Source organism: Gordionus sp. m RMFG-2023, chromosome 4 (genome assembly GCF_954871325.1).
Source record: "Gordionus sp. m RMFG-2023 chromosome 4, tfGorSpeb1-WG-v2, whole genome shotgun sequence".
NCBI lineage: Eukaryota > Metazoa > Nematomorpha > Gordioida > Chordodea > Parachordodidae > Gordionus > Gordionus sp. m RMFG-2023.
In genome coordinates this window covers 3,020,954-3,048,910 of record NC_088778.1, presented here as the reverse complement: position 1 = coordinate 3,048,910, position 27,957 = coordinate 3,020,954, and positions in this window count along the sequence as shown.

Genomic DNA, 27,957 nt, shown 5'->3' with positions numbered 1-27,957 from the left:
TAAATTTTATTTTATACTTTTATTATTATTACAATTAAAAAATAGTATTGACGTATAATTGTAAATAATATTGACATTGCTTTTAAACATGTATATATCCTTACTTTTAGATGAATTTATCAGTTATTGAGATTGGCTTAAGTGGTATTAGTTTTATATTTTGGTTTGTATTGGTATTAGTTTTGTAACCCTTAAAATATTGAATATTGTTGTCTGTCTTAGAATTTTATTGGTTTATTTATTTGAATGGGTTAATAAAATATATTATCGACACTACATCCACCAAAAACATCATAGACACGATACCATCATCATCATCATCAGTAAATTTTATTTTATACTTCCAATTTACACGTTTTATTTCCAGTTATTTACGGCAAGTTACGAGCAAGGAAATGAAATCAAAAAAACGACACTACATCCACCAAAAACATCATAGACACGATACCATCATCATCATCATCAGTAAATTTTATTTTATACTTCCAATTTACACGTTTTATTTCCAGTTATTTACGGCAAGTTACGAGCAAGGAAATGAAATCAAAAAAACGACACTACATCCACATCATAGACACGATACCATCATCATCATCATCAGTAAATTTTATTTTATACTTCCAATTTACACGTTTTATTTCCAGTTATTTACGGCAAGTTACGAGCAAGGAAATGAAATCAAAAAAACGACACTACATCCACCAAAAACATCATAGACACGATACCATCATCATTATCAATAAATTTTACTAGATTATATTTTTTTATATGGTTACAAATGTATATGTGTTGGAACCCCATAATCGTTAAGTCTTAAGGTATACACAATTATTATATTTTCTTATAATTCATATCTTTGTCTCTTTTTTTCTATTTCTTCCTTCTTTTTTCATTCTTTTATTCATTTCTTTGCTCCCCTAAAATCCATCTCCTACCTTCACGCGGTGGGGAGTGAACAGAAATGCTGACTAACAGGAGCTCTGGTGGATAATGTAATATTTGGGGTTCCAATAAGAGACATTGTTTCCATGTAATAAATCTTAATTATTGGGTAAAATTTTCTTTTATCTTTTAAATGTGAGCAAGGTGTATATTTGTGTCCTTTATTGACAATAAAGAAAATGTCTCAAGCACCGGGATGTCTCGACTATATTTAAGAACCTGGGAGCCCTAATATCTATCATCCTTTCATAGATTGAGTTTTTAAAGATATAAAAATAGTTATAAAGGAGAAAATTCTAATTCCCCGTCATTCTTGACGGGTTATTAGCTAGTGATATATAATGATTCTTTATTCATTATATGATACGAAGCCATTAAAAATGTCTGCGAATATTGATAATGAAATATTAATTTTCACCACGCAAAATTGATTTATTGATATTTTCTCAACAAGTGTCGGAAAAATGCAAATGATCAACAAGACGAGACTCCTAACCAATGCAAATGATCAACAAGATGAGTTTTTGTCAAAATGCTAATAAAACTAACACAAGTTCTCATAAATGCAAGAATTTTAAAGATAAGTATTATTTTAATTGCATTTATTCTCTTTAATGTTTTAACATATTAATATTTTAACTTATTACATATTTTATTTAGTTGGCCTTTAATATTTTATTTAGTTGGCCTAGGATACACTAAAAAACTTAAATATACTTTATTTTTAATGTATTTTAATATTTTTAACATATTTCCCCCCGTGGCTACGGCCCTGAGTGTATTTGAAAGTTTTCTCATAACTACTTTGTAGTTTTGTACATAGCGTATGTTTATTTCTAACTGATTAAAATCTTTAAACATATCTAATCTAGGTTTAATTTAACGTATTTTAATACTGATGGTAATGTAATTAATTTTATAAACTTATTTAGTTATATAGGGTATGTCTTTTTTGAAACATATTAAATTTTAAGATAACTATAAACGGATTAAAGTCTTTTGAAACATATCTAATCTAGGTTTAATTAAACATATTCTAAATACTAATGGAAATGTAATTAATTTATAAAATTTTATAAAGTTAAGATAAAAAAATGTATTCGACGGGAATAATTGCGTTAATAATTCCGCTCTAATGCTTTAACGCCAATTCATTCGCCATAATGCATTCGCGTTAATATTTTCTCGTTGATGCCGATACTTTTTTCGCGGTGATGCATTCGCTGTAACATTTTTTCGCGGAATCCAACATACGCAATAATGCATTTGGCGGATCGCTGTATTGACGATATTTATTTATCAACCTTTTTAAAATTAATTATATTCCGAGATGTAGCATATTTGCGGTAGATATGAATATGAACCTATTTCTAACGTTTTTTACCTACAAAAATGTATCAAATGGTCCCTCTGGTAATAAGAAAACAAGTACATATATTATTTTTAAGTCGAAAGGGGAAAATCAAGTATATATAAATTTTTTACCCACATAAATATGGGGAAAATATTTTATTATTATATCCTATATGGATATAAATAAAAGGCTAGCTTTTCATGTGTTTTAATATGCAAAAAAGTAACTAAATATTAATAGCACTTTATTCAAGTAAATAGTAGTTAAATAGAATTAGGGTTAATCTTTTATATAAGAATATTGCATAATTAAAAACTATATTATATTTATTTTTGGTTAAATTGAAACATTTAATAAAAGGATAACTTTTGAGGGTACAAATTATGATAATTTTTCTTTATATTTGAAATTATATTATATACTTGTTAATGGTTCAAAATTGTTCACAGTGTCATGTATAGCAATATATTAATTTTAACCAAAATAACCTAGCACAATTTTTTTATCCTTTTAGTTTAAAGGTTGTTTTGCATTATTTTTCAATAGTGTTGTGAGATGTTTTTTTTTAACAAACTTATTATATTTTAGTTATAAATTGCAAGTCTCAAAGTAAAATAGATTTTAAATAAGAAGGCTCTCTGAATTTACCCCATGTCCGAAATTGCCCCGATATCTCCTACTAGATTTTAAGAAATATTTAACGAAAAATTTTATTAATTCATAAAATATTGATTTGTTATATTATCCCGCTTTTGTTTGAATGATTCTGGCAACCCTGTTAAATATCCTAGGTCTTGGAAACACATCTTCGAGGATTTGAAGGAAAAATATCGATTCTCTCTCGTATCGGATGCACTAAATAATAGCTTTACTGATGTCTCAAGTAAACTCATAGGTATTTGATATCAAGTATTGATGAAATAATGAAAAAATTAGCTTAATCCTGAAAATTGACATGAGTAGATTTATAATTTACTTCTTAGTTAATATTGTCTTACAATTAAATTTTTGAATATATCATATTTTTTTGCCTAATTTTGTTAAAATAATAATATAAGGATAATATTTTCTACAATTATAATATATCAGTGCTTTAAATTATTTTTTACTATTTTTAAAAGAATAAAACATCTGAGCCAGGTAGAAATATGGCCTGAACCTAAAAAAAACGAAATACCAACCAGACCGGGTTTAAAAATTTTGAGATTTTAAGACATCAAATAAGGTCTAGCCCGAAAATTTTTAGATTATAAGACCTATAAAATTATTTTTTTATTACAGGATTATTTCTATACCTTTGTATAAAAATTTGAGCATAATATAGGAGTCTTCAATTTTTAAATTTTTGAGGTGTTGATATGCACTTTAACTATTAAATGGAAGAAAGAAATAACAACGACAAAATATTACATTTCTAATTAATAACATATATATTTCGTCATACAGGGGTGTACCATTATTTTGATTTTATTTTTATATATTTTATTCAAGATTTTATATACATCTATTTAAGTCCTTTGGCTATGTTATATTTTTGTAAAAATAATGTAGGGGTTTTCATTTTTTTAAATGATTTGAGGTTCGTCAGCTGATTTGCAGTTCGTTTATCATCATCGCTTTAATAAATAATTTTCAATATTCGATGTACACAAAAATCAAAAATGGATCACATTATTATTATAATATTCTTATTATCATGAAGAAATACATTGAAATCTATTTGAAAATGAGTTAAGTTCTAATAAGATGTTTTTGACAAATAATTTATATTTTGTCAGGTCTACGTGAAGATATTGGAAAGAAAATAAATTCAAATGTCAATAATATCATGAAATATATAATGGCAAGATTAGTGAAATTCTCATATTCTTAGAATTTGAACATCTTTAAAACTCAAGACTTAATATCAGAAATATCATATAATATTCTTTATTTCGACCTATTGATTTATTGGCGATCTTTATCATAATATAAATTATTATTCGTTTTTGTCGATTCCACATCATTTAATACAAATTATAATATCTTCCATATTCCGATTTATTATATTTGGAGGCACGCACGGTTATTTGGAGAATTATTAAGGATTTGGGGTTCTTCGGCTGATAAAGTGTTGCAGATCGTTTATCATCAATATAATCGTTAGCTATATTTATTATCTTAATTTATTTGATTGCTGATATATTCTAGGTGTAATGTATAATTGCTTCGCTTTAATAAAAAACTTTCAAAATTCGATGTACACAAAAATCAAAAATGGATCACATTATTATTATAATATTTTTATTATCATGAAGAAATACATTGAAATCTATTTGAAAATGAGTTAAGTTCTAATAAGATGTTTTTGACAAATAATTTATATTTTGTCAGGTCTACGTGAAGATATTAGAAAGAAAATTAATAATAACATCAAATATATATTAGAAGTCATAATTGACAAAATTCTCATATTCTAAGAATTTGAATATCTTTAAAACTCAAGACTTATTTTCTGAAATATCACATAATAATTCCTATATTTGAATTCATATATTATTGCAGTTGATTTAATTATCCATTTATTTATTGGCGATATTATTTATCACAATTTTATATTGTAATTATTATCCATATGCCACATCATATGTGATAAATTTATTTGAATCTACTATATCCTGCTATACTTAATAAGGGCAAGTGCGATTATTGATAGAAGATAAATTTGTAGATATTTTACTATCAGTCACTGATAAAGTAGGAAAAAGACAATAAAGTGTAGGCGAAAGGCGGCTAATTTGAGGATTATAAAGATGGATTTTGTGGATATTTTGCTGTCAGTCAGGGATAAAGTAAAGAAAAGGCGGTAGAGCGGAGGAGAAAGGCTGTTACAATTGCTAGATAAAACATTATATATATATATAATATATTTTTTTTTATTAGATATAAAAGTGAAGAATAAAAAAATTAATGAGGGTGTATTAGATTACAAAAGGATTGTGAGTGATATATATTAAGATTTATAGCATAACAGCATGATTCTTAATTGGATTTGTATTCTAAATATCAGATGACTTTGTTTAAAATTTTATTAGATATATAAAATTTACCAATCTTCAAGAGCAACTTATAAATGAAATCTTCATGAATATCTAAATTTATTTATAGTAATCTATTAAGGTGAGTCTGTATAATGATATTCTTATATTATATTCGATAAACACTATAATTTTTTCTGGAAATCATATTGAATTTTTTAATTATAGGAGGAAACATTTAATATCCATATATTTATCTATTACTTCGGTTTTAATAATTTATTTATTTTTACGAGAGATATTCGTTATATATTATATTTATCAAATACACATCATTTTTTACCAATTTATCTTAATATATCCAATATCTTGTATTATACTTGGGATATATTTCATTTGGAGGCTTGCGCTATTTGGACAATTATAAAGATATATTAAGTGGAAAGCTGCTCGTCAGGTGATAACGTAGGTGGTTGCAGTTCGTTATCCACATATTTAACTGGCAATAGAAGAGAAGAGAAGAGAATCATCATAATATATTTTGTTTTTGTTTATTTATTCATTTTCGATTCAGTTGGATATTCAATAATCCATTTATCTAATTTTATTGGAGTAATTAATTATCCACTTATTTATCTGCATGGCATTGATTATCCATTAATTTATTTGAGTTTATTATCTTTCTTGCAATATAATATAGACATCTATTTAAATCTGTTATTAGGAGATTTATAAAGATAAATTTGGTGGAGATTTCTAGTTAATCGTGGTTAATTTATGAAATATTAATTAAGGAGAGTGGAGGTAATGATCTAATAAAGTGCGCTAGCCTATAACGAATAATCATAAAATGATTATATTTATAATTTCTGATGTATTTCTATTTTGTTTTGAATTATAATATATAGTTAAAAAGATAAATTATATACCTTAAATAATTATTTTTAAAAATATTTATTATATGATCCGCTAGTGAAATGTTTTTAATTATTTTAAAAAGTTATTTATAGACCTCCAAAACTTATTTGATATTATTTTGTAATAATAAACAGAAGTTTTCAGGAGAATAGTAATATATTTTATTTAAATAAATGATAATCGTGCCTAATTTCTAAAATAAAATATTACAATCCCAAAAAAGGGTTACAACAACGAGCAATATAATTGGTTACAGATTAGATGTAAACTTTATTTGCCTTGGTCACTATAACTTAAAAATACATATATTCCTAGCAATGGTTTTCAGCTGTGTTCAAAAGAAAAACCCCCATTCTTAACCAAAAATCGTAAAGGTTTAGATTCAAAATTTTTATACAAAAGACTTTATCTGGCAGGGTCTTATCTATGCTACATAAAAATTTTAATTCAGAAGAACATCGCAAAAAACAATTTATTAGATCCAGTACTTTTTAATAAAATTACATGATGATGTTAATATTAATATTTTTATATTAATTCTAAAAATATTAATAGCTCAGTGATTGATTAAATGTTAAATGCAAAGTATATTTCACAAATAAAATATTTTAATCATTTGAGATAAATTATCTTAAATTTATAAACTCGTTTCAAATTTTAAAATTAAATTTTTTTTGTTTCTTGATTATTATCACTCCTTTTTTAAAAAACCAATATTTATAACTAACAATCTAAACCACTATTTATTATAATCATAATCAATAGATTTAGATTTCGGGACTGCCTGAAAAATTCCTGAATAATCAATTATAAATATTGAAATATTTTTGGGAAGATTTTTAAAAACGGCCTACCCAATATTTTAGTGAAAAAAAGTATACAAGCATAGATATTATATTTTTTACTACACCATATCATAAACTAAGTGATTTCTGGTCGGAAATATATTCCATTATTTTTTCAATAACCTACCTTACGAATGTCAGACAATTTTGCCAAGAACTAATTAATATAATTTATATTAGTCTTTCCATAGATTTTTTTATACGAATATTAAATGACTCAAAAATTATCTACAATTTGTAAGATAGGTATTTTAAACATGCTGGAATACATTATTTTAAAAAAACGCGCTCCAATTATGAAAGAATTAGAGTAGCAAACGCCGTTGAAGTTAAAATTGAGGATGTTTTTTATATAGAAAATATCTGTTTAAGCATTCTCAAAAAAATCTTCAGAGATCAAAAATCTTTGAGGATAATACCATTTCAAACTTGGCTTTAATAATTGTAGTCAGTTTAGTTTAGTATTTTTTTAAAATATATTTTCTTTTTTCGAAAGACTACACGTGTTGTTCTACAACTACTAGGAAGATCAGAATTCAATAATAATTGATTATGATTGCAAATATTTTATTAAAATTGAAAATAAAAATCAAATAATCAAGAATTTTTACACGCCAATATATTATTAATGGTTTAAAATAACTAATTTTATAAATACAATATAGTAGAAATATATACCTCCGTAACCGTTGTAACTATTTTATTTGACTCCCATTTCATTCTAATTTTCAAAATATATTCGTCATTTAACTTGATAGTATAAACGCATGGCATATAAATGCCAATTTCGGGTATATATTCTTTAAGCTCGCAAATTTCCTTATTATATTTGTAAATAGTAGTCATGTCACATTTTACTGTTATAGTAACTAAACAATTAATTGATAATAACTCGATTCCAATTATATAAATTTGAGGAATGGACTGATCGAATTCAAAATTTGACTCCTTTAGGTTTCATAACAATTTATAGAACTGTAATAATCTAATCTTTTAATTAAAATATCTATTTCGGAATCATGAAAAAGTTTGCGTTTACGAACTAATTGTGTAATATCTAAGCCATTGAAGTATAAAATATATTCTGAAATAAGATCGAATTTGTTCTTAGATAATTTATAAACTTTATTGCTTGAATTATCAGGAATTTGGCACAATTTTTCGCCCGTTTTATAAGAAATTGGAAAATATTTTGTTTTGGGCTGTGTTTTCTATCATTAAAAAATGTGATAAATTTTTGTATTATATTTATAGGTTTAGGAATTTAGTTGAATTAAATATATCACTTAGTTTGAGACACTAAAAATTGATATTATCATCAGATATATTTCATGCTAACATATACCTTGAAACAATTTTGGATATTTCTTTCTGAAGAAATTGCTGATGCTAAATATAATTTCAAAGCCCGAAATGGATCATTTGCTTCTTTATTCATTTCTTCGACACATTTTGAGATTGTCTTTCAGCCTATACTTTTTTGCTCCATATAAAATTTCCAAAAGTATATCTGTATCCATATCTATAAAATCAATTTCATCCGTATATATATTCCTTGGCGCGATAGGTAAAATAATTATTGTATAATTGAAATACTATTTATGTCAAAGATTTACTTCAAGATAATCTCAAAAGCTTTATTTCAGATCCTCAACAAGTACACAATTATCCTTGAACTCTACACTCCCAAAAAACATAGTGTAAAACATTTCACTTGTATATAACAAAATATTTTTATGAGCGTATAATATGCTCTTTTCAACCTTAAACGAATAATTTGGAGGAAGGAAATATAAGCTTTAATATAACCTGGATTCTAACATCTGACATTTAGGAATTATTATATAAACTTCCACCTGTTTTTGTGATAATACTTATTTCTTATTTTAGCGATAAACTTCACCTGCCGGCCTATGTTCTGCAATCGACATCCATTTATTAATATAATCCGACATCTATAGGATGAAAATATATTATTTGTATTCAGTGAAGAGAATGAAATAAATTGATAATATTATTTTCTTACACTTCTTAACTTAAAATTATAAAATTATTTCTTTTTATTCCGAAAATTATGGAAAGTTTTGAAGAAATGAGTATTCACACAAAAATAGGTGGAAGTTTATATAATAATTTCTATATGTCAGATGTTAGATTCGAGTTATATTAAAACTTATATTTCCTACCTCCAAATTATTCGTTTAAGGTTAAAAAGAGCATATTATACGCTCATAAAAATATTTTGTCATAGACAAGTGAAATGTTTTACACTATGTTTTTTGGGAGTGTAGAGGTAAAGGAAATATGTGTACTTGTGGATCTGACAATGCTTTTGAATCATGAAGTAAATCTTTGATATAAATATGAATAATATATGATTTTTATGCATAAGAAATCTTCAAATGATGGAAAATAAGAAAATTTTACCTTAATAATATGACCCACCCGCCTATAGAATTAAATTTATTTTAACATTTCTGTTATCTCTATATAATTAATGTTAAATGCAAAATATATTTGTAATATAATATTTTAATAATTTGAGATAATTTTTCAGGTTTATAGATATTAATTTATATTTAAATACACATAGTGTACAAGATAAATAAGAGGCGAATTAAGAAATTTAGAAATATTGAGATTCTTTAGCCATGGCATACTACCCACTAATATTTTTTTAGGAGAAAATATGACATTTTAATATGTTATTAGAATGATCGCTAAAAATATTTGAGGAAATTGATATATGAATCTAAGCGTAATTCGGATCTAGTTACCCGAGCTTCGAATAAGACAAAAGGATTTATGGTATAACTCATTTTCATTTTAAAATTATGACACAAAATATATATTTTATAAAATGCATTCATAAAAGCCTGTTATCAAAAAATCGTATGGAGTTAAAGAGGTTCCCAGCATGATGATCAAAACAACTTATGAAATATTTCACTATATTAGTTTTGTAATTTTTTGGAAATAATGAATGTATTTTTTGTAAATTTATGAATTAAATTAATTATTTATAATAAATATATATATATTTAAAATATAATTGGTCAATAATTATGTTATTTTCCAAAGATATATTTTCATTATAATTTAACATTAACAACCGCAATTCGTAGTTTATTCATTTTAATTTAACATTAAATAAGGCAATTCAAAGTTTAATCATTTTAATTTAACATTAATTACCGCAATTCGTAGTTTAGTCATTATAATTTAACATTAACAACCGCAATTCGTAGTTTAGTCATTATAATTTAACATTATATAACGGCAATTCGCAGTTTATTCATTTTATTTTAACATCATATACTGTTTAGACAATTTAATTTAACATTAAATACGGCAATTCGTAGTTTACTCATTATAATATAACATTAACAACCGCAATTCGTAGTTTAGTCATTATAATTAAACATTTAATACGGCAACTCGCAGTTTAGTCATTTTAATTTAACATCATATACGACAATTCGCAGTTTAGTCATTTTAAATTAACATCATATACTGTTTAGACAATTTAATTTAACATTATACGGCAATTCTTAGTTTACTTAATTTAATTTAACATTAACAACCGTAATTCGTAGTTTACTCATTTTAATTTAACATTAAATATGGCAATTCGCAGTTTAGTCAATTTAAATTAACATCATATACTGTTTAGACAATTTAATTTAACATTAATTACGGCAATTCGTAGTTTAGTCATTTTAATTTAACATTATATAACGGCAATTCGCAGTAAAGTCATTTTATTTTAACATCATATACTGTTTAGACAATTTAACATTAACAACCGCAATTCGTAGTTTAGTCATTATAATTTAACATTAAATATGGCAATTCGCAGTTTAGTCATTTTAATTTAGCATCATATACACCTTAGAAAATTTAATTTAACATTAATTACGTCAATTCGTAGTTTAGTCATTTTAATTTAACATTATATACGGCAACTCGCAGTTTAGTCATTTTAATTTAATATCATATATTGTATAGAAAATTTAATTTAATATTAATTACGGCAATTCGTAGTTTAGTCATTTTAATTTAACATCATATACTGTTTAGAAAATTTAATTTAACATTAAATTTGGCAATTCGTAGTTTACTCATTATAATTTAACATTAACAACCGCAATTCGTAGTTTAGTCATTATATTTAAACATTAAATACGGCAATTCGCAGTTTAGTCATTGTTTAGAAAATTTAATTTAACATTTTATACGGCAATTCGTAGTTTAGTCATTATAATATAACATTAACAACCGCAATTCGATGCTTAGTCATTATAATTAAACAATAACAATTAAAATGACTAAACTACGAATTGCGGTTGTTAATGTTAAATTATAATTAGTAAACTACGAATTGCAATATTTAATGTTAAATTAAAATGACTAAACTACGAATTGCCGTATATAAGGTAAGATTAAAATGACTAAACTACGAATTGCCATATTTAATGTTAAATTATAATGAAGAAACTACGAATTGCGGTAATTAATGTTAAATTAAAATTACTAAACTACGCATAAATTATTCGCAGTTTAGTCATTTTAATTTAACATCATATACGGCAATTCGTAGTTTAGTCATTTTAATTTTACCTTATATACAGCAATTCGTAGTTTATTCATTTTATTTAATCATTATATACGGCCGTAGTTTACTAATTTTAATTTATCATTAAATACGGCAATTCGCAGTTTAGTCATTTTATTTTAACATTAAATACCGCAATTCGCAGTTTAGTCATTTTAATTTTACATAAAATACGGCAATTCGTAGTTTAGTCATTTTAATTTAACATTATATACGGCAATTCGCAGTTTAGTCATTTTAATTTAACATGATAAACTGTTTAGGAAATTTAATGTAACATTAAATTTGGTAATTCGTAGTTTAGTCATTATAATTAAACATTAAATACGACAATTCGCAGTTTAGTCATTGTTTAGAAAATTTAATTTAATATTTTATACAGCAATTCGTAGTTTAGTCATTATAATATAACATTAACAACCGCAATTCGATGTTTATTCATAATAATTAAACAATAACACCCGCAATTCGTAGTTTAGTAATTTTAATTTAACATTAATTACCGCAATTCGTAGTTTCTTCATTATAATTTAACATTAAATATGGCAATTCGTAGTTTAGTCATTTTAATCTTACCTTATATACGGCAATTCTTAGTTTAGCCATTTTAATTTAACATTAAATATGGCAATTCGTAGTTTACTAATTATAATTTAACATTAACAACCGCAATTCGTAGTTTAGTCATTTTAATTTAACATAAATTACGGCAATTCGCAGTTTAGTCATTTTAATTTAACATTAAATACGGCAATTCGTAGTTTATTCATTATATTTAAACATTATATACGGCAATTCGTAGTTTACTAATTTTAATTTATCATTAAATACGGCAATTCGTAGTTTACTAATTTTAATTTATCATTAAATACGGCAATTCGCAGTTTAGTCATTTCAATTCGTAGTTTATTCTATTTAATATAACATTATATACGGCAATTCGTAGTTTAGTCATCCAATTTTCCATGATTTTATCTAAATTTAACATTAATTTACGCAATTCGTAGTTTAGTCATGGCAATTCGCAATTTACCTGGCAATTCGTAGTTTATAGCAATTCGTTCTTTAGTCATGCCCGAAATAATATATATTTTTAGTTTATATTTATGGGTACATTTCTTATTATTAAATACGTTTTGTTTAAATTAAATGAATAAAATTTATTTTAATACTAGCCACATCAAAAAAAAATGACAATCATAATAAAAATGTGATTTTCTATTTCGATAATATTAAAATGAATGCAATATAAATACATGTGATCAGAGTTGTTAAAACATACTTTTGAAATGGATCAAGATACCGATATATAATATAAAAATGGATAGAATTTTTATCATACTTATGTAAGATGTGTATATAGTGTGATGGTCTTGAAAACAATGAATTATTTTATTATATCTTTGTAATTAATTTCGTCAGTTTATATATCTTTTATAAATCAATATAAACAATCAATTTTATTAAACAATTAAATAACAATTAATCCTATTATTAATTGCCTTTAAGGTTAGCATAAAGCTTTATTTAGGATCTTCTTCTTAAAATTCCCATTTCGAAGATAGCTAAAAGGTTTATTGATATCACATCTATATATAGTATGTTACATTTGAACTTATACCCTTTTTGTTTCAGCAATAAATCTGTCAATTTTAAGAATAATTTAATATAACTTATAGATTGAGATAGAGATAAATTATCAATGTTTTCTAAAAATTTTATTAAAATTCTATCATCAGGGTCTGTTATTCGAACTTTCCAACATGTAAAAATTCACTTTTTTTTATTAAACCTTACATTTCAGACGATATAAAAAAAGGGTTCTCTATAAAGATAACTTGAGTTTAAGTAAAATTCTAAGACAATATAAAACTTTGCGGGGCAAAAGATTTTTGAAGGAATTTCCTACCATAAATCATTTGATAAATACTAAACAACCTATGCCAAAATATGCACCGAGTTTAGTTCATTTTATATAGTTCACTGGTGGAAAGATTCGCTTCTCTTCTCTTCTCTTCTCTTCTCTTCTCTTCTCTTCTCTTCTCTTCTCTTCTCTTCTTCTTCTCTTCTCTTCTCTTCTCTTCTCTTCTCTTCTCTTCTCTTCTCTTCTCTTCTCTTCTCTTCTCTTCTCTTCTCTTCTCTTCTCTTCTCTTCTAACATGCTTTTATTCGGGGTATTAAGTCTTGGCTGCACAGGTCAAAGTTAATGGTGCATACTATCCTGGCGTTGTACTTGATTAGCACTTATTGATAGCTATTAAAGAATTTTCATCCATTCATATTCTAGAATGACAGTGCTCACCGGCCCATAGAAACTATTGATCTGCTATCAGGAATAGCTCCAGATTTTATTTCCTCCATCTTTGCCCCCTCCCCCCAATGGCTCTAATCTTAATCGTGTGGACTAAAAGATATAGAGCATATCAAGAACCTGTTTATAAAAACCGCACATGCGACGTTGACCATCTCAAACAGCAACGTACGAAGGAATGGAATCATATTGTAAATTGTGGTATTAACGAGTGGGGAGATTGCCTTATAGCATGTTTTACATTAATGGTAAATGCTTTTAACATCAGTTTTAAACAACATTTGACTCAAATTAATCTAAAATTTTGATGTTTTTAGGTTTTGGTCCAATTTATCTAAAATTTTAATGTTTTTAGGTCTAATCTAAAATTTGATATTTTTATATCTTGGTCCAATTGTAAGTTAAAAGTAAAAAAATATATTTTTTCCTTACTGGAAAGTCAAATTTTGTTTGTTCAACTTTTAATGTGTATAAATTTAAACCCTATTTATAGATTTGATGAAATTTGCAGAAAACATTGATAATTTATTTTTCTCTTAATCAATATAATTTTATTAAATTGTATTTAGAATTGACAGATTTATTATAAAAAATGGGTATAGGTTCTATTGAAACACAGTGTACAGATATAAATAAATTATGATTGTTTGATTTTAGTAATTCATTTATAAAATATACAATTAAATGATTATATATGGTTGTTATTTAATAATAAAACATTCTTAAAATGTTTTTCATTAAGCCCCCCTCCCCAATATTTATCTATAAATTTTTAGCAAAAATACATTCAACCTAAGCATTTAACAGCAGAGTGGGTTGTTACATTTAAATAACAATTTTATAATGGTGTTTTTATAGCTTTTGCTGCTTTGCATATTATAGAATAATTATACTAGGCCTTTTCTAAAGTTCTTGAGGCATACGCATTTGGTAATTCACCGTTTTAGTAGTACAGCTTCAAATCCTGATTAAATGCGCCTGTTTTCAATATCAAATTGAGGTTTGATTATAAAATTTAATGGTAAATATTGTTTTTTATTATTTAATTTAACTTTTCATCTTTTTTAGTCTAACGCTATTTAATATTTTTACTAGTTTTAGTGTAATTCGGCTATAATTTAGATTTGGTATAAACCATGTTTGATAGTTCGCCTAGATATGATCATCATGTCTATCTTTGTAATTGAATGTATTTGTATTTCTATTATTTTCTTTTTGTCAGTATATATTCCATTTACATTTTTATATATCCCTAGATGTAAATTTTCCTTTACAAATCTTATAATACTAGTTCTAACCTCCTTTTCTAATATTTTATGGACTTGTTTTATATTTCCTAAATGCTCTGTATCCCTTTTTACTGTATTTATAATATCGTTCAAATAAACTCTTTGGTGCACATTCTTATTTGGTGGCTAGGGTTTAATTTTTTTCCTCGAGGTTAAAGTCAATATTTTTCTTCTATGTTGTCTTTTTTTTTAAAATTGTTTTACATGATTATTAGAAATTAACTTTTAAACACTAGCCTAAATAATATATAGCAATATCTTACCTTTTGATGAGTGTAATATAAATGTAATTGTAAATTGAATTTAAATTGAATATAATATTAACTCTTCGTTTGTAAATTACATAACCTGAAGGATTGAATTCATTATATATATACGTGATATTTTGTATTAAAGATACTTTTTCTTACTTTACTTATTTTACTTATTTAATAAAACACTTTATTGGCGACGATTTTTTTAGAGAAGATTTATTTGATTTATTAAATTTAAAGTAAAAGACTCAATGGAAGTAGCTCCTATTAAAGTTAAAGATTCAATGGAAGTAGTTCCTATTAAAGTTAAAGACTCAATGGAAGTAGTTCCTATTAAATTCCATATTCCAGAATTCGTCAAAGAAAAAGTAAATATTCAGGATTACTTATTTAACTTGGAGTTAATTTATAAAGTAAGAAATATTATAGATTTAAATACAAAAAAAGACCTGCTTTTAGCCTATATCGGAACAGGCAATCTTATCAAAATTAAGAACTTTCACTTTCCAATAAATTTAGAGATGATAAATTATGATACTTTAATAAAAAGCTTAAATTTGGTGTTCAAGGATAGTTCGAGCATTTTCGTAAATAGAAAAATTTTTTTTACGTTAAAAAGATGCAGTGAGATGATTATTGACTTTTCAATTAGAACTGTCTTTTCTCTTTGTAATTTTAAACCGCCTTTTGATGAACTTTTAAGAGATATATTTATCCTAGGAGTAGGCTTACCTGAGTTGGACAAAGAACTTCGGTCAAAGTATATCGAAGGCAATATTACTTTTGAAGAGACCGTGCGTTAAGCGATCGCGCTGTCTTCGTTGGAAAATGAAACCCAGACTGAAGTTAATAAAATAATTAAAAATAAGCCAACACAGGGTTCGAAAAATAATTATTTTAGAAATAATAATTATACAAACGTCAATAGATTCAATAATAATAAACACTTTAGTAATAATTATATTCCTAATAATAATTATAGACCTAGTATCAAACCTAACTCTATTCAAAAGAAAGTGATATGCTTTCGTTGCGGTAAGGCAAACCACATAGCGAAAGATTGTAGAACCCATGCCATACAAATGATTCTGCCACGGACACCTCGCCTGTCATATTCAAATAAAGCAACCATCGATGCGAAGATAAATGGGTTGCAGCAAGTTATGGAGGTAGATACCGGCGCCGCGTGTAGTGTGATTGATGAGGTCACCTGGAATCGTATTGGCAGACCACAACTATCACCGGCTTATAAATTAGTGGGATATAATCATATCCAAATCGAAGTACTAGGTAAATGTACCGTAGAAGTCAAAGTAAAAAATATTTCGAAATTTTTACTTATTTGGGTAGTTAAAGGGGAGAATTCCCTTATTTTTGGGATGCCTTTCATTAGAGAATTTGATATAAAACTACCGGAAGAAGTTCGTATTAATTAAATAAATATGAATGTTCCCTCTTTAAATACGATTGCTTCAAAATTCCCTCAAGTTTTTAAAAAAAATTAGGTTAAATCAAACTGCAAAAGGCAGTCATCCGAATAGAATCGAACACGTTACCGATTGCATTACCAGCAAGAAGAGTTCCTTTTCCGTTGCGTCGCATTGAAGCTGAGTTGGACAGACTTTTAGACGAAGGCGTTATCGAGAAGGTGGATCCAACAATAACTCCAATCATCACTTGGGCTACGCCAACGGTTAATATCTTAAAGAAATCCGGTGCCGTACGGATATGCGGAGATTTTCGTTTAACAATCAACAAATATCTAGCGATCGATAACGATTTACTACCAACTTTCGTCGACCTAACAAATAAGATCGCGGGTGGTAAAATATTTTCAACAATAGATTTAAGAGATGCAACAATTCGGAGTTAGTCCAGAATGTAGGGACCTTTTAGTAATTTCGACACATGTCGGTTATTACCGATACCAAAGAATTCCATTTGGTTTGACTAGCGCTCCGATAATATTCCAACGCTTTATGAAAAACCTATTAAAGGGAATTCCTATGGTTAGTGTATTTTTAGACGACATAATTATTGCAGGTGAGAATAATTCCCATCACATAGTTAATTTGGAAGAAGTATTAAGAAGATTTGAGAAGGCTGGACTGACCACTACGACCGAAAAATTAAAATCGGAGTAATGTCAGTCACTTATTTAGGTCATGTTATTGACAGTTTCGGAATTCACCCTACAGAAGATAAGATTAGCGCTATAAAAAATTTTAAAACACCTTCCAATGTTAAAGAACTACGTTCATTTCTTGGAATAGTAAATTATCATGAGGCATTTATTAAAAATTTGCATTCTATTTGTACGCCTTTACACCGACTAACGAGTAAAAATGTTGGTTGGTTTTGGTCAGCTAAAGAAAATGAAATATTTACTAAAGTTAAAAATATATTGTCAAAAGAAGATACAATAATTCCTTATTCAGCCGATATCTCTGTCGTGATTTCTTGTGACGCTTCCGAAGATGGTCTAGGAGCTGTTATTGCACACCGATTTCTTACTGGCCAGGAGAAACCGATTGCTTACGCATCGAGGACACCTTAGACGGCTGAAAAGAATTATGCCACAATTGATCGGGAGGCTTCGGCGATCATGTTCGCTATCGAGAAGTTTCATCAATATATTTTTGGAAGACATTTTATCTTGGTTACTGATCATAAACCATTACAATATATTTTAGGTGATAAAAGAGATCTTAACAAAATAACAAATAACCGTTTAATACGGTGGGCGACGAAGCTATTAAATTATGATTATGAGATAATATATAGACCAGGTAATCAAAACAAATGTGCCGATGCTCTGTCCCGTTTGGGGGTAGAGAAAGCAAAAACCAATGAAGTTACAAAAAAATTCGAAGAAGAAATCAGAGGATTAAAAATTAATTTAATAGAAGATTTATCTTTCACTCGCAGTAAAGTCGTAAGTGAAACGAGCAATGATATAAACCTAAAAGAGATTATTAAATTAATTAAAAATCATTGGTATATTGATAATATAAATAATTATTCGGAGATTGTAAAAAAATATATTTCGATTAAAGATAATATTTCGTTCGAAGAAGGATTATTATTTTATAATGATAGAATTATTATTCCAGATATTTTAAAAAAGGAGGTTTTAAATGTGATTCATCGAGGACATCCTGGGATAGTGGGGATGAAATCATTGTGTAGATATAATGTTTTTTGGACAAATCTCGATACTGATGTTGAAGACTTTGTTAAATGTTGTAAGAGTTGTTAAGAAGGAAGGCCGGGAGCTAAAGAAGTGCCATTATACAATTGGAACATTCCTACCCGACCTTGGGAACGAATACACATTGATTTGACAGGCCCCGTATCTGGAAAGTATTGGTTAATTTGCGTAGACGCTTTTACCAAATGGGTTGAAGTTGCAATTTTAACACATATTAATTCGGCGAGTGTAATAAATAATCTGCGTAATTATTTCGCTAGATCTGGGTTACCTCGCTACATTGTCTCAGATAACGGTACTCAGTTTACTGGATCTGAATTCAAAACGTTTCTTTTTAAAAACAATATAAACCATTTTAGATCGGCCCCTTATAGCCCCAAATCGAATGGTTTGGCTGAACGATATATACGGACGATAAAGACGCGTTTCTATGCTGGAAGGAGATGTGGGACTCCGGACCAGTTAAATTTAGCGAATGTTTTAATTACTCACCGTAATACTCCCAATGCAACTACTGGTAAATCCCCTGCCGAGATGATGTTTGGAAGGTCGCTTAGGACGACATTAGATCAGTGGAAATTACCAACGAGAGAAAGGACGGAATCTATGGAAACAAAAGTACTACAAAGATAGAAGTGTTGAACCTCGGGAGTTTGAAGAGCAGCAAAAAGTTTGGATAGCAAACGAAAGGACAGCAGGGTGGCATGAAGGAAAAGTGTTACAATGAAAAAGCGCAATATTGTACGATGTGGAATCAGAGGGGATCGTTAAAAGCAAGCATGCAGATCAATTGAGGGATGCACATACACAAGAGAAATACCCGTTACGTTGACCGAAGAAGTGGAAAAGGTAGAACATGAGAATACAACTCTTGAAAAAAGAGTTTCGAAACCCCCATTACGTTATCACGATGAATTCAATTTATAGTGGGGAGAACTGTAATATAAATGTAATTGTAAATTGAATCTAAATTGAATATAATATTAACTTTTCGTTTGTAAATTACATAACCTGAAGGATTGAATTCATTATAAATATATACGTGATATTTTGTATTTGTTGATTGATCATATATAAATTTAAAGAATTAATCTTAAATTTGAATAGTTAATTTTATATTATAAATTGATGTGTTTGATATAATTTAACTATTCACAAAAACGTGATATTATATATTTTTCAATTAACTTTTTTTATATATATATACTATGTTTTTAGATATAGTAAATAAAAAAAATAAAATATTTTAAAAAATAATTAATTTGAATAGCTTACTTCATGGTGCCCCGGTTACGGTGGTACGTTTTTCGTTTTTATTTCTCTTTAAAAAAAAAATAAAATAAAGTTAAATAATAAAAGTTTAAAAAAAATTAAAAAATATCCTTACCTTGATTCTTTTGTAAAAATAAAAAGTAAAGGAATTACTTATCAAATTCGTCATTCGATATTGGAGATGATAAAAGGACAAATAAAATTTTTAGACTTTTCTTTTCGATAGTCAAAATTTTATCCAAATTTACAAAATCATAAAAGGTAAAAAAAAAAGAGAAAATAAAATGTATATATATATAAATAAAAAGAGTAATATTCATCGGAATCTTTGCATTTTACGTTATGATGTTTTGTTTTAAAGCTTATAATATACCTCAGTGCATAATTATCGATAAAATGTTGAAGGAAATGGGAGTATGTAATGAATTCTCTTATGTCCGTGATAATAGAATGAATGAAATTGTCTTTTATTTTAAGTCCTTACGAAAAATGATTGATGCCTATATGTCTCTAAATGGGAAGCCCTATGTTTTTGATGAAAATAATTTCATTTTTATATCTTGTGAAATTACGGAATATTAAAATTTAAATATCTTTACGCTTTACATATTTGACATACTATATTTATAGGGTATAGAAAATTTTCCCTATGTTACGTTATTAAATATAAATTTACGCGATGTTTAACCTATAGAATATCAATAAAATTTTTTTTAATTTTCCTTCTAAAACTTAGTGGACTAAATCCTCTTTACGAATTAGAATTAAATTTTTCACAGACAAATTATATTGAAACTTAGTGGATTAAATCCTCTTTACGAATTTGAATTAGAATTTTTATAGATAAACTATTAAAACTTAGTGGACCATATTCTCTTGATTAAAATTAAAATTTTTAGACAACTTAAATTTGATTTTAATGAACTACAATGTTTTGCTTTTACGATTTTAAATATTGAAAGTTTACTTTACTCAAATAAAATTTTATCATGGACGAAAAATTAACTCTTACACACACTCAATATGTTCCTAAATTTCCCAAGTTATCAGGAAAATTATCTGAGACTTATCTTAACTTAATAGAAACATACTTTGAAGGACATATTGAGTCACTCATCTAAAGTTAGGACACTACTATGTAGCTTACCAATTGAGATTGTAGACCAAGTTACGTCGATATGTTCTAAAGCACAGTTAAAAGACTTTAATATTGTTTTTGGTAAATTGAAACTGTTAATTCCAAGTGAGGACATTAATGTAAATATAAAGAACTTTAACTTAGCGGTACAAGGTGCCGAGGAGTCCTTCCATACTTTTTATTTTAGAATTTCAAAACTTCATAAAAAATGCGATTTTGATAACGATACAAGAATGATTGAGAAATTAATAACTTGTTCTTTAAATGATAATATCAGAAGGAAGTTAAATAAACATAAGCACGAAGGCTTAGATAAGATGATGAAATTAGGAGTGGAGTTAGATGGCAGCAATATTAAACCAGACGTTAGCGATACAAATTATGTAGACAATGATAAAAAATTGGATAAAAATAAAAAAATTTACAATTTAAACATGGATAAAATACCATGCAAAAGTACTTTTAGTAATAATGAGAATAATTCTAATGATTATGAACATAATAATTTTAGAGAAAATAATTTTAATTATAATGGACGTAACACTCGTAGGGAAAATTTTGATTTTAAGAAGAGGAATTATAATGATTTTAGGCCTAATGATAGTGCTAGCCGAAACTATCAAAACAATATTTTTCGAGACAGTGAGGGTAACTCTAGAAATTTTCGTAATAACCAATCTTCGAATAACAATTCAAACTATTACGGAAGAAACTCTATGTGGCACAACAACAATAATGCAAACAATTATGATAGAAACAATGCCTGGCAATACAATAACAATTCAAACAATTATGGTAGAGGTACTTGGCAAAACAATAATTATAATGGGAGAAACAATTCCTGGTCTTACAACAATCAAAGAAATCAGAGTCAATATAATAATCGATATGGTTATCAATATCAATCCTACAATAACAACAATAATGGAGAAAATAATACGTGGAAAAATTATAATCAAAATATTAATCAAAGAAAACCATTACAATATAATGACATGAATCAAAGTAACATCAATTGTAACATGAACATTGAAGAGATTGTTGAAGAAAAAAATAACCCTACACAAAATAATAATGGTAGTGATTTTAATATCAACAATTTAACTGAGTTTAAACTTAATGATAATGCGTTCATGACTACTTTAAAAGTAAATGATGCTGCTGTTACTATGCAGGTTGATACGGGATCCAAGTTTACAATTATACCTCATGATATGGCTAAACAAATAGGTATTAAAGATCTTAAAAAGTCCACTCTACAACTCACAGCTTATGATGGAAACTTAATTCAAATTATTGGCGTCACTCAAGTTAAAGTAACCTACGAAGGTATCACCAAACACTTGCAAGCCGTGGTCGTTAAATCTAATAAAAATGCGTTATTGGGACGTATGTGGATTAATGCCTTTAGTAATATTTTGAACAAATTTATAGCAAACATTGATACCAACTATGAAGATGAAATAAAGAAATTAATAAAAGATTGCGAATCTAAACTGACTAAAAAACCGATCAACAAAGGGAATGTCAAGATATATCTACGTAATGACGCCAAACCGAAAATCATACCACCTAGACGGTTACCTTATTCAAAGATAGACGCTGTTACTAGAGAACTTATGAGATGGATAGGAGATGGAGTCATTGAGCCGGTAACAGATGTCCGATGGGCAAGTCCGATAACCGCTGTCTACAAGGATAATGGGAGCGTTAGGGTTTGCGCCGACTTCAAAGACACTGTCAACCCAGCCCTTGAGGACTTCAGATACCCACTTCCAAGAATAAATGATCTTATCGCTAAGCTCAAGGAAGGGAAGAAGTTCACCAAGATAGATTTCAAGGATGCGTTCCTACAAATTCCCATCGACGAAACCTGCAGAGACATATTAACTATATCTACACACAGGGGGTACTACCGGTTTACCAGACTTCCTTTTGGGTTAAAGACTTCATCTGCGATTTTTCAACAAATTATGGATCAAATTTTCGGTGACATGAAAGATGTCATATTTTATATTGATGATCTACTAATTACGGGAAGTAGTGACGAAGTTCATTTCAACAACATAAAGAAGGTTTTTGAAAGAATACTATCTCATGGTTTAGTGCCTAATTTTGCAAAAAGCTTATTTTCAAAAAAAGTCTAAGGTTCTTAGGACACGACATCGACGCCAAGGGGATCCACGCCAACCATGACAAGATCGAGGCGATCGTTAAAATGCCGGAACCAAAATCAGCCGCGGAATTGTCAACGTTTCTAGGTATGGCCGGGTACTACAGAAAATTTTTGAACAACTTCGCTGAAATAGCTGATCCTTTATACAAGATTGTTAACAAAGAAAAATGGGAGTGGAATTTGGAACACTCCAAAAGTTTTGATGATCTAAAGACATTGATTAGTCTTCCTCCAGCTTTGACGTACTTTAATCCTGAACTACCTATCGGAATTGCGACTGATGCATCTAAAAGAGGTTTAGGAGCTGTTTTGTTTCACACTGAAAAAGATGGCAAAGAAAAACCGATAGCTTTTGCATCAAGAACTTTAGCAAAATCCGAAACAAACTATACCAATATTGAGCGTGAAGCTCTGGCCATTATGTTTGCTATCAAGAGATTTCAAGAATACTTGATAGGGACTAAGTTCACTATTGTAACGGATCACAAGCCGCTAATCCATATTTTCACCAAAGGGCTCAAAGATAATAGCACCATGTCATTAAGGTTACAGAAGTGGAGTATAATTTTGGGGGGTTACGACTTTAACATCAGATATAAAGCTGGTAAATACAATGTTGTTCCCGATTGCCTCTCAAGACTACCACAAGTAATTGATGATGACGTTATTGATGATATCGCGATTATAAATGACTTTGGCGATATACCTCTTAGTTTTGACCGAATACGTGATGAAACGTCCAAAGATTTTGAATTATCTCAAGTTATGAGTGACATAAGAAATAATGTGCCTATCCAAAATAAAATTTATGAAAATATTGAATACGAACTAAGTATCATTAAAGATTGTCTGTACAAAAGCGACAAAATAATAATTCCGTCAAGTCTGAGAAAGAACATACTGAAGGCGTTACACGAAGGTCATTTGGGAGCAGGTAAAATTAAATCCTTAGCCAAAGATCGTATGTGGTGGTCTGGTATGGTCAACGACATTGATTTGGAAGTCAAAAGTTGCGATGATTGTAATATTTATCATGACAATCCAAAGAAAATACAAAATCCATGGGTAGCAGCAACTAAACCATTTGAAAGGATACACATAGATTATGCGGGTCCGTTTTTTACAAAGAATTGGTTGATAATCGTTGATGCTTACAGTAAATTTCCGGTTATAGTTCCGGTAAAGAGTATTACGACTGAATTCACGTTAAAGGAAATTTATAAAACTATTTCACTATTTGGTATATCTGAAACCATTGTTACAGATAATGGTACCAATTTCACGAGCAAAGATTTTGAAAAATTTTGCAGCAATTATGGTATAAAACATGTACTAACGTCGGCCTACCATCAGCAATCTAATGGACAAGCTGAACGTATGGTGAGAACATTTAAAGCTCATATGAAAAGAAACATAAAGATTGACTTAGAAACTGCGCTGGACAGATTTTTGTTCAACTATAGAAACACGCCGAATGACACTACGGGAGTTACACCGTCCAAGAGAATGTTTAACCGCGACATTAGAATAAAGTGGGATTTATTAAAACCTTTGGAGGATAAAGTTGGTGAAGTCTTCATGTCGTTACCACGAAATCGAACTTTTAATAGAGGAGACTATGTTTGGTATAAGAAACAGGGTGATGATACGTGGTGCAAAGGCAGCATCAAGCTTAAAGAGAGTAACACCATGTTTCAAGTTTATAATGATAAAGGGATAGTAAGTAGGCATCTTGATCAGTTAAGGAAAAGAGAATGTTACAACAGTTTAAAATTTTATGAAATTGACCCTAAAAATTCCTCTAAGGGGGGAAGTGTGGACACGAAGAATGAGATTAAGATACCAATTACTAGACCAATAAGAATTAAAAATAAACCTGATTACTTAAAAGATTACGTGCTCAAAATTTAAAGATTACGTGCTCAAAATTTAAAAAATTAAACGCTTATAAAAAATGTAAAACGCAAAAAATATAAAAACGCTAAAAATATAAAACGCTAAAAATATAAAACGCATAAAACGCTAAAAATATAAAACGCTATGATTAATAAAAAATAATATAATAATCATTATGATTTATCATTCCTTATTTTATTCCTTATTCCATAATTTATCATTCCTTATTACATATTTTATTGTTCCGAAATTCAAAATTTTATTCGTGCATATTATTCATATATTTGATTTGATCAACTATTCCAAATTACATATTCCGATTTATTCCAAATTCCAATATTCGACTGGATTAATTATGAAACATGATAATAACAATTTTGAGAAATGTGAACAACATACGATAAGGATATCAAGCCTACAAAAAACGTACAAACTCACGCAACTCTAATAAACGATTTTATCAAACCTACGTGATAGAATCAAGCCTACGAGAACATTTGAGACTTATGCGCTAGCCAAGATAAAACCGAGTACAATCGAAACGGGAAAAAACTTCTGGGACAACAAGCTCTCGATGACTGCTGAGAAGAAGCTTAGTTCTTTGTAGAAGAGGGGGAATGTTGATTGATCATATATAAATTTAAAGAATTAATCTTAAATTTGAATAGTTAATCTTATATTATAAATTGATGTGTTTGATATAATTTAACTATTCACAAAAACGTGATATTATATATTTTTCAATTAACTTTTTTATATATATATACTATGTTTTTAGATATAGTAAATAAAAAAAATAAAATATTTTAAAAAATAATTAATTTGAATAGCTTACTTCAGTATTAAAGATACTTTTTTCTTACTTTACTTATATAAAACACTTTAATGAGAATAAAAGAGAATTAAGGATTTTAAGGCAATCTAGAAATAAAATGAATCAATAAAATTGATATTCACAACTTTCATTTATTGTTTGCATTTTTTATTTATTTTAGATCAAAACAGTCTCAATGGCATTGCATAGAAGTAATCTTAGTTGGTTTTTCTATACGTATCCATCATAACGTTTCTCTAAGTTTGATAGGAATTAGGATAAATTAAGTATAGCTCTGTTGATTCATATTGAAAAAAAAATTAAAATAAGATATATTTAATAAGTATTTTTTACTGAAATACAATAAAGAAATATAAAATCTATTCAAATGTAAATGCTTATCTGTAATCGGCCACACGCTACCAACAATACACAACATTGATGTAGATATAATATTTATAAAATAAGAATATATATATGATTATATTGGGTGCCGGTTATTTAAAATTGGGTTCTAATCCAATTTTAAAAATTATTGCTAACTATGAGTAAGGGGTTGTCTAGGACCTATATGCATCAACCTAAGGACGACCCCGCGGCACTCTATAATATGTTCGTAACAGGCGCGTAACCAATGGGGGGAAAGGGGGGAAATTCCCCCCATCGCAAATTTGACTATTTTCATAAATATCATTTTAAGCTAATAAAAATTTTACCCCTACCCCCAGACCCCCCCCCCCCCCCCCCCACTCCACTAATCAAAATTTTACAAATATTTGAATATCAATTTTCTAACATATTATTCAAAAATATTTAGTCAAAAGAGATTGAAATCAAACGATAATTTATAAATAAGGTTGAGCATGAAAAAAAAAGTAATGTGTCGTTAGCAGCGATATCATTATTGAATTCAATTGATCAATCAGAGTTTATCATTGCTGCTAGTTGCATCAATAAATTATTTTTCCTATAGCTCACTACTTTGTAGAAATTTACAAAAACCAAATTTAGATTTGGTTCAGGTTATTGATTTGGCGGAAAATATACATGAACAGGTAGATACAATAAGAATGAATGTAGACGTTGAATCGAAGGCTAAATTTTATGATATAATACTAATTACACCTCGTTTAGCACCTAGGCCATTATTGAGATGAAAATAAATATTGGCTCAACTGAAGAATATTATAAAATATCCATTTTCATCCCATTCTTAGATACTATCGCAAATAAAAGTACGGGTTTTAGATAAAAAACAAGTCTTTAGCAATCTTCAAGTTTTATTACCCAAAACTCCTTCTTCATTTTCTAATGCCACTATTGGTAAAATTAAATATTTAGAAAAATTTTATTCCTATGAGATTGATACTGAAATAAATTTAATCAGTGAATTCGAATTGTGGTATAAATATTTATACGTTTAGCTATTTTACCTGAGCATGCTATTGATGCGCTCAATCGGTGTAAAGAAATCTTGGCTCAATTTCCTAATATTTCGAAGTTGTTTTATATTCTTGCATGTTTGCCTATTACAACATGTACGAATGAAAGGACTTTTTCCAACTTGAGAGGGTTGAAAACATAATTACGAAGTACTGAATCTCGGCTAAATGGGTTAGCTCTGTTAAATATACACAGAGATTTGGTTCCAACGACAAACGAAATAATTAAAAATCTTGTATTTGATAAGAAGTTAAAAAACTTGTTAATTTAATTATTTTCTAGTCAATATTTTAAACTACTATTAGTATTTTCAATAAAAAAATTATATTCTACTTATATTGTATGAGAATTTAAGCTGAGGCTAGTTTTTAAAGCAAATTTTATAAAAAAAATGACATTACACTTTATTTCAACTTAACATTTAAAAAAACTTTTATTAAATATAATATACCTATCTTGAAAT